This window comes from Haemaphysalis longicornis, unplaced genomic scaffold (genome assembly GCF_048455015.1).
Source record: "Haemaphysalis longicornis isolate Haplotype H1 unplaced genomic scaffold, Haemaphysalis longicornis Haplotype H1 scaffold_5, whole genome shotgun sequence".
In the NCBI taxonomy this organism is placed as follows: domain Eukaryota; kingdom Metazoa; phylum Arthropoda; class Arachnida; order Ixodida; family Ixodidae; genus Haemaphysalis; species Haemaphysalis longicornis.
Window position 1 is genome coordinate 145,401,057 of NW_027526385.1, and position 8,489 is coordinate 145,409,545.

Below are 8,489 nucleotides of genomic sequence, written 5' to 3' on the forward strand. Positions count from 1 at the left end.
GAAGCAGCGGCGATCGTTGCAGGCGTGGTGTCTGGGGAGGGAGCTATTTCAGGAAAAGCAAATTTGACACATGCGCACTAGAGGGCGCCCGCATTGCCGGCAGCGAATGCTGCACTGTGCTTAAAAGGAGACGTTCTATCAGGCCTTCAAGTGAATCAGAGAACGGTAGGCTGTTTGACCTTAGGCGCGCATGGATAAACAACTAAGGAAGGAGTGCAGGGAGATACGGGGGGGGGGGCTCATTTGAAGTTCGAGAAGTGAAGCGTAAAATATGTTTTGAGAAGAGGTTCAGAGCAATGTATCAATGTAGGTGGACAGCTAATGTTATTAGGTACGTATATTTGAAAAGCGTGGAGAGCAGTGGCTAAGTAAGACTAGAAGGCTGACGTCCGGAAAGAACAGTCGAGAATCCAAAACAGCCAAAGTAACCAAGAAAGAGGCAAGGCAGATAGAAAGGAATAAATGCAGAGAGAAAATGGAAGCTGAAACGTCATTGTGTATGTACAGGGCTGAGGAATTGGACATCAGAATGGAAAATTTCTACGATAGTTGCCAGGGAAGTGCTTTGCTTTTTACGGCTAGAGCAGGTCGCTTGTGAACTAAGAGATGTGGTATGCGTGGTGTACGGAAAAGGAGCAGAAACTATGCGGCACATAGTGTTAGCATGCGAGGATATCTATCAAAATCTACATGATGGAAATATTCGGCTCCCAGAAGCCCTAGGATTTAAGGGTAGCACAGAGGAAGTTAATTTCCAGGCTGTCGAGGCGACGAAAAACCGATTAAAATGCTGGTGGACAAAAAGCAGATAGGAGAATTTTGTGTAGGGAAGTTATCACCTGTAACACAAAAAAAAAAGTATTTTTTGCCTAATACTTTTTTTTGCCTGCCCTAAACAGCGCTAGCATTGAACCAGAGTATAAAATATAGTATATTATTCATTCATTCATTCATTCATTCATTCATTCATTCATTTTTATTTCCTTAAGGACCCCACTGGGGGGTATTACATAAGGGGTGGATATACAGAAAAATACACATTTGAACGCATTAGTTCTATGAACACAGGTGACTACTGACATTTGCTATAAAATTTAATGGGCAGGTGGTTGAAACAATGGAGCAGGGAAGGTCGTTCCAATCTTTGGCTGCACGGGGAAAAAAAGAAGCGGAAAAGGTGACAGTTCTTTTGATAAGAACTGTCTTTTTTGGTAAGATGATACGTAATCCCCCGCTAGAAGGGGAAAATAATAATAATAATAATCATCCCCATAATCATCATCATCGCCCTAGCGGAAACGGCCGCGACGGTCCGCTCAGGCTGCGCTGTAGCGACCATGCTTTGCGCTCCGCTAGCCCTCTTACCGGTCAACGAAGAGCGCATGCGCTTTCGCATTCGCATTCCCGTTTCGCTTAGCTGCTGAGCGGAGCGTAAAAACGCCAAACAAAAATTCTATTCTATAGCGCGGCACGCTGAGCGTGCCGTCACGGCAGCTCAGGCTAGCGCCCGGAATTCTAAGACGGCTGCCCTCATCGAGGTGAGCGCGCTGCTGTGAACTCCGTTTCTTCAGTTCAAACGTGAGCGAGGAAAGCGCGGAAGTGCTTTCGAACAGGAACGTATGTCACAAATATCAACGACTGTTAAAACGGGAGCGAGAACCGTCAACCGAAGTGCGGGCGTAGTTTTATGCAGCTCCCAGAAAGACAGCCTTGACTTAGCTATTGGAAAGTTGAACGGCTTGTCTTGAATTATTTAGGACCATTATATCGCGTCAGAGAATAAATTATGTAAAAAAGGTGAAATGAGGCAATAAACACGGTATTCTATTTATTTAGTGAACAAAATACCAATCATGTTTTTTTTAGATGAAGTTTTGTTTTTTAAACGCGCAGTTCAGGACCAGTGTCACGAGTGGTTGCCCGTCGAGGGATGTCCTATTATCGCTTAGCTAAAAGCTTTACTTCAGCTGTCGCTCCGGTTGTGCTGAGCATGACGTCGAAAGTGGAGCCGGCCGTCAAAAACGGTCGCCGAAAACTCTCTATTTATATCTTGTAAACGATGCTCTATACAGAAAAAGCTCAGCTAATCTGGGCCGACAGGTGGCGACGATCGACATTCGTTCCTACAATCCTACTCCATGCCCGAATGTCCGCCGCATAGACGCCGCCCAAACCGCTGAATACACCGGTGGCTTGTACCAGATCTGTAAAAGCTGATTGGCTGCACATTTCTTGGAATCAGTCAAGAGTACGCCGTAGTATCCAGCGACAACTGCGTCAAAGAGGCTACGTCACACGCTAACTGCTAGGTCAAGACTCCCTTGAATGGCGACGACCATTCACATGTAGACAAGGAAAGCAAGGAACACGTAATCTAGCGATACCGCTCCCCACACCGGGACCTATAAGGGTCTCTTTAAACGCGGGAAACGTCTGTCCTTTTATGAGACTACAAATTGCTTCTTGCGCGGGATTGCTACATTGCTATACATTCATTGCTATACAGTAGTCATGGCAGTGGCCGAAACTAATACGTGCTATCTCGAATAAGTGCATTTGGTTTCATGGAAATATTAAGCGAATAAAACGTAAAATTGTCGCACATGAGCTACGCTAAAGCAGGATGCTACCGTAATCTCGTGTGAGGGTGCTTATGCGTGTTCCCTGCATCTGCACGTAACGACCAACCAGGCTGGCGCAAGTTGACTCACAACGAATATTTGACCCTCAAAACGGAATTGTCTGTTTTAATGGGACAATTTTTTATGATTCTGCCTTTTGTGTTTTGTGTTTTTTTTATTTTTGATGCATGTTCTTGGCGTTGTTTTGCACACTCATTAAAGGAGCCATGAAGACAAAATACAAGTTGCGTTTATTAGAAAGACTGCTTAGTCCCGATAACAATGATACCAATATCATCGCAATCTTCGAACAAATAACGGAGATATGAAAGAAAACGTGTGAAGCAGTCGCGACCCCCTAGCAAATTTTCCGCAACTTTTCTATGACGTCACGGAACCTTGTTTGTGCGATTGGTGGCCGCCTAACTGACCCGTCGCGACGACACATGAATGGACGTCTGTAATGGGGCCTCTAGTTCCATTTAACCGCATCACTTGAATGGTCACGTGCAGTTAACGCACTGAAAATTATGTTTTATTGTTGGCCCGTATGACGTCATTCTTGCTCATAACACGTCACTGTGGCGCGAAATTTGAAAGTTTTTAAATACTTCTTGCTTTTTTTCGTTAAAAAAACATCTTTTGTGGCTGTAATGGAGCTGAGTGAGATACTGAATCCTAGTTCTTTCAAATAAACGAAGTTGTATTTTCTCTTCATGGCTCCTTTACCCGTGATTTCTAATTGCGGAAGTGAAGCAAATTCTCAGACAGAATTATTTGAATGTTTTCGCAATAAATATATTCAATAGGCAGCACATGACTTTACCCAACAGGCGCGGAAGGACTTGAGCCAGGAATTATAAGTAAGAATAATTGACATGCAGGGCGGTTTTGAATACAGCAGCTAGTACGAAGTGCAAACTTTTCACGATTCATTTATGGAAATATTCAAATGAAGAACACGCTCCTGAAGCTGAGATGGCCGAAACCATAAAATTCACCATCAACGTTTGCACTTGAAAGATGAATCGCAAGTTGTGTCGAGACGTGTTTACCACAAAACTGCTAGTTTTTTGTAACCACCGAGCGTAAGAATCTTTCCCCGCAAACATCAAGCAGAGAAAAATTATTAGGGAAACGTTCTATTAATACCTGGTTTCTTATCAGCTGCACTTTTTGAGGGAAGAGACGACAATATTCTTGAAGCTGTGGTTCGTGTTTTAAATAAAAATAAGTAAGGTAGACAGATTTGCGTTGTGGAGCATTCCTAGAAAACCTGTGCTTGCGTTACCATACTGCCGTCTCTACATGTTAGCACTCGAATTATTGGAGTTTTCAGTATCCGACACAACAATCACTCCATTGATTTCTACCCTTTTGTAGCCCGAAATGATATTTGCATTTTCTAAATTCTGGCGCATTTTTCACACCCAGTTAATTCCTAGTATTACAGACTGAAAGAAATTTCAGATATACTATCTACTTTGCCGACATTTAAATGCGGTGTGTTAGTTCTGACAGAGACAAGCTATTTTCCAATTACTTGATTCGGCGCGCGTAAACGTAAATGTAAGAGGCGAAAGGTTCGAAAGAGTGAACTGATTTATTGCTCCTTCGAGTCAACCGTACTAATATTGAAGCCGTATCAGGTGTCCGTCATACCTGCACAATGAAGATTCCTTTGTTTTTATTTAGTGCAAAAATGTAAACGAGTTTCCAAGGTCGCCCAGCCAATCCGCATCTTTTTTTTTTCTTTCCAGCACAAAGCGTTTTTGACGTACGGCAGCAAGATCGCGTCTTGATTTCAAAAAAGACTCAATCCCTTAAATCGGGCAAATCCATTTCTTTGTCTCTTTTTATAGGGCGCGCGCGTGCAGCGCGCAGAGCTGCTCGTGTTTTTCTACCAATTCAAGTATTTTCTTGCCGTCATCCCATAAAATCACCAATTGAGCAGTGAACTTCTCGTGCATCTTCACACCAAAGGAAAGGCGACCACCCGAACACTGGTTGTGATGCGTTTAGAGCTGTTTCGTCAGGCAATTTTCTAAGAAGGTCAGCACATTCGGTCCTCAGGCTGTGAGCCCATAGAGGCGCACGTCCCTGTAAAACTAGCGTGGGAGCGCTAGAAGAGAAAAGAGATGGGAATAAAATGCAGCTACCACCCTTAATGGACAAAATTTCACTTGAGGGGGGCGATAAACGGAGCGGTAAAATTATTACAGTCGCGCAATCTAGACGAGTTTAACCTTCGTTGAGGTGACTTTCCTCATCATTACGTTGAAATTGTCCTTTAACAAGGAATAAAAAATAATCAATTAGTGATAGCTAATAGTTGCTTTTTACAATTTTAAACGAAGATAATTATATCAAAAAGTTAGAATAGGAGACAACAAACTGACTTGTTTTGTTAGGAGTATTAAAATAAGTGTTTGTTTGGCGTCAGTGAAACTAATATAAAAATTTCTTCTTCATAAATACCCTTTCGAAAGCTCTGTTTTCACGAAAAACGTCGGTGTTAACGACACGTTTCCGTGCTCCATGTTGCAGACGGAGGTATTTTTCTGTGAATGTAGGTGCGCCGATTCTTCGTCTGTAATTTGCTTTCTCTTGGAATAAACGCAAGGGATCTCCAATGTTGCCCTTGTAGTCAGAAACCAAGCTTTTATTTCATTAGTATAAATGGCGCAACCTACACAGTAGCTTAACCGCTTCCGACTCTAAACTAGTAGCAACAGCCGCACGGGATTTTTTTGTCATATCTTACTAACAGACAGCGATACAGCGCTAATCCTGCCGGCGTCTTCTTTTTGTGCCTGACTGTACCAATCGTTCTGTGAACAGTTGCAATGGTTTTCGCTAAGGGGATCGCAAGCGGTCGCTTTGAAAACAATAAAAGGATAGTGTTAATATGGAGTAACGCAACATCGCGGGGCTCTAGCTCGACGACTGTTAAATCACAAAGAACGCGAATTGTTAACAAAATCCGGCGTACGCTAAACAAAAATGTCATGCAATAGCCCGCTGGCGGTACATGTGCACCTTCTACACCATGTCCCGTGAAAGAATGAGACAAATGCAGAAATTTCGGGCAACATAAGCATCCTCAATATTGGCGGCCTATTTTCACCCCTGCTGTACAAAAATCTATAAAACCCACGCTATAGAAGCCCCTTCTATAACCCCCCCCCCCCTTCACTGTACTACGATATCCAAATACATTCTTTTGCTATAAATTTGTTACGATCCCTGCATTAATATAAGGGCTCTTTATTCTACTGCCAGTCTTCCGAAAGCCATTGTGTTATCGTGGTGGTGAACTTTTTTTTCTTCGTTTCCCATAACCGAGCAGCACAAGCAGACTTTCCTTACATCCAGAATATTACATCTTCCACCTCATTTTGCTCCCTGACCTAAGGCGCACGTTGGCGGCAATAAACGTTTTTCCAGTCTTCCTACATTCCATTTCTGGTTACTGAACTAACTTTTCTTTAAAGGTGTTTATTTGGGTGCAAATGTCCTGACTTGTGAGTAACCACCGCCAGTACGCGTTCCTTCTATACTATTTAGTAAGTGACGCGGGAAGACTACGGCTAATTACTAGAGGATGTCTTGAGAACACGCCAAGCTAACACTATCTACTTTTCAGATATTCCTCCTTTGATGTCAGCGTAAGCTACTCGCCTAAAGTTGCTATACTCCAAAATCTGCCGTACTCATACACCCGTTGATACATTTTATTACCTTGTCAATGGCTAGTAATTTTGGAAGTTTCTTCATGATTTCATCAACTTTATCTCCAAGTGTACAAAGTGTTTTCGAGTGCTGGTGCTAAACCATAACCACTCCCATTCACGCAAACCAAACCGCTTTAAATATCATTCGTTAAAATTAATTCTCTAAGCTTGAAGATTTTCGTCGCAGGATTATGAACCCAAATTCTTAAAATTGGCAAAAATGCAAGAATAGGTGCGTCGGCGCACAAGACGCACCGAAATTACGTATGGGATTCTGCTGCCTCAACGCTATCTAAACATTAAAAAGTTGTTAACAAACGATATGTCAGAACATACAACACAGAAAAAAGTTATAAAAAAACGGCGGCTGAAATAGAACAATTGGACCTTATTTGTAATACGGCTTTTTTTCGAGGGGCGACCATCAAAATGTTTGTAATCTATATTCACGCAACACTATGGCCAAATATAAATATTCACCTTAATATTTGCTGATGGGCGTGAGGGTATAATCAAGAGAACCTACCCGTATTAACCACAACGACAACGCAGTGTAGTGGTAAAGAGGATAAGAAAGAGTAGTTACATGCGTCATAGTTGTTGGCTCAACTTAAAAGTGAAGAATCTGGATAAAAGAAAATGTCTAGTGTTGTCCTCATATCCGTCGCTCACAGTTTTGGGATAAGGCGTTAAAGAAGGTTTTGCAAAAAGGCTTGTGCAAAATACCACCATCCAGCTTGTTATAAGCTTCGTAGAAATTTGTACTGACAATTCGCCTATATTGAGCGGAATTCGTATTGACTCGTAATCGTTATGCTTTATTTTCCTGCACTGTCGAGGCTTCGACCAGGGGCGAAATTGTCAATTTTGTCCGTTTCATATCAGTTTAATTTGTCCGTTTCGAGAGTGCCCTGATTGGCGGAAAGTAGACAAGTAGGTGTGACGCAGCATTTTATTGGACAGAGGCCCCCAAATTGCAACTACGTCACGACTGAAACGGACGCGGAATGGTCATTTTTGAAACTAACACCACCTAGAATTTCGCCGCAGGTCTCCGTTTGTTAAACGAACCAAACGGAGTTGTCGCGGGAGTATTTTGTGTTTTTTATCTGTTTGGGTTCATTTCAGACAACGAAAACGCCCTCTTTTCCTGGTGATTTCTTTTTGTTCTGCCTCTACCGTGCCTCTATTTAATATAACTGGGAACTCATAAATTCCATCCGTTTCTTTTTCCAGTGAAGGCCTATTAGGTAATTTCAGACCAATTTGGCGTCCGTGAACAGAGCCAGAAAGGATAAAAATTTTCGTCTCTAGAGCTAGTGTAAAATGGTCTGGTGCTCGAGATCTAATTTAGCTATTTTTAAACACATTTTCACCAATTGTAAAGTTTAATGTGCCGACGCTACACAGGCGATAAGGTGCGCCGTATTGGACAGCTGTTCATTATTTTGAGACCCTGGGGATCTCTAACGGGCTCCGAAATCTCAATCACACGGGCGCTTTCGCTTTTCGCCTCCATCAGAAAAGTGGCCGCCCCGTCCAACAATCGAACCCACATCCTTGGGCTCAGCAGCATAACAGCATAGCCACTGAGCTCCCGCGGAGGTTTAAAAAAACATTCAACTGAACTTGGCTGCTAAGACGAATTTATTATTAGACGGCCATCGTTACAAAAAGAGAGTATTGCTACAAAAAGCCGGTGTAACTCTTGTTTTAGCAGAACTATCCGAAGACAGGTTCTATAGGAATTAATTTAAAACATGACACAAACAGTACGCCAAGTCTCGCGTACGTTTTGTATTTACCTAGCTCACCAAGAAATAGGAAATATCGTGGAATTCCCGTCGGCTCCACTACAGTTTATCCGGTCTTCAATATTGACACCAGTGGAAAGGTTCGAAATTTCTAACGTAGTGGAAAACAGCGCGAAGGTGTGACGGTGAAAATAAAAACAAGCGCTGCCTCGTTCACCGTTAGATCTTTGGTCTGTGTTTCTTAAACAGTTCAGATCAGGTAGCGCGTCATGGGGCTCTGATTAGGCTGTTTTTTTTTCTACGTTTACTGCGTGAGGCGACTGTATTTAACGAGACCATTTTGTTTTTTTTTAGTTGCGTTGGTTTTTCACGATTTTTCC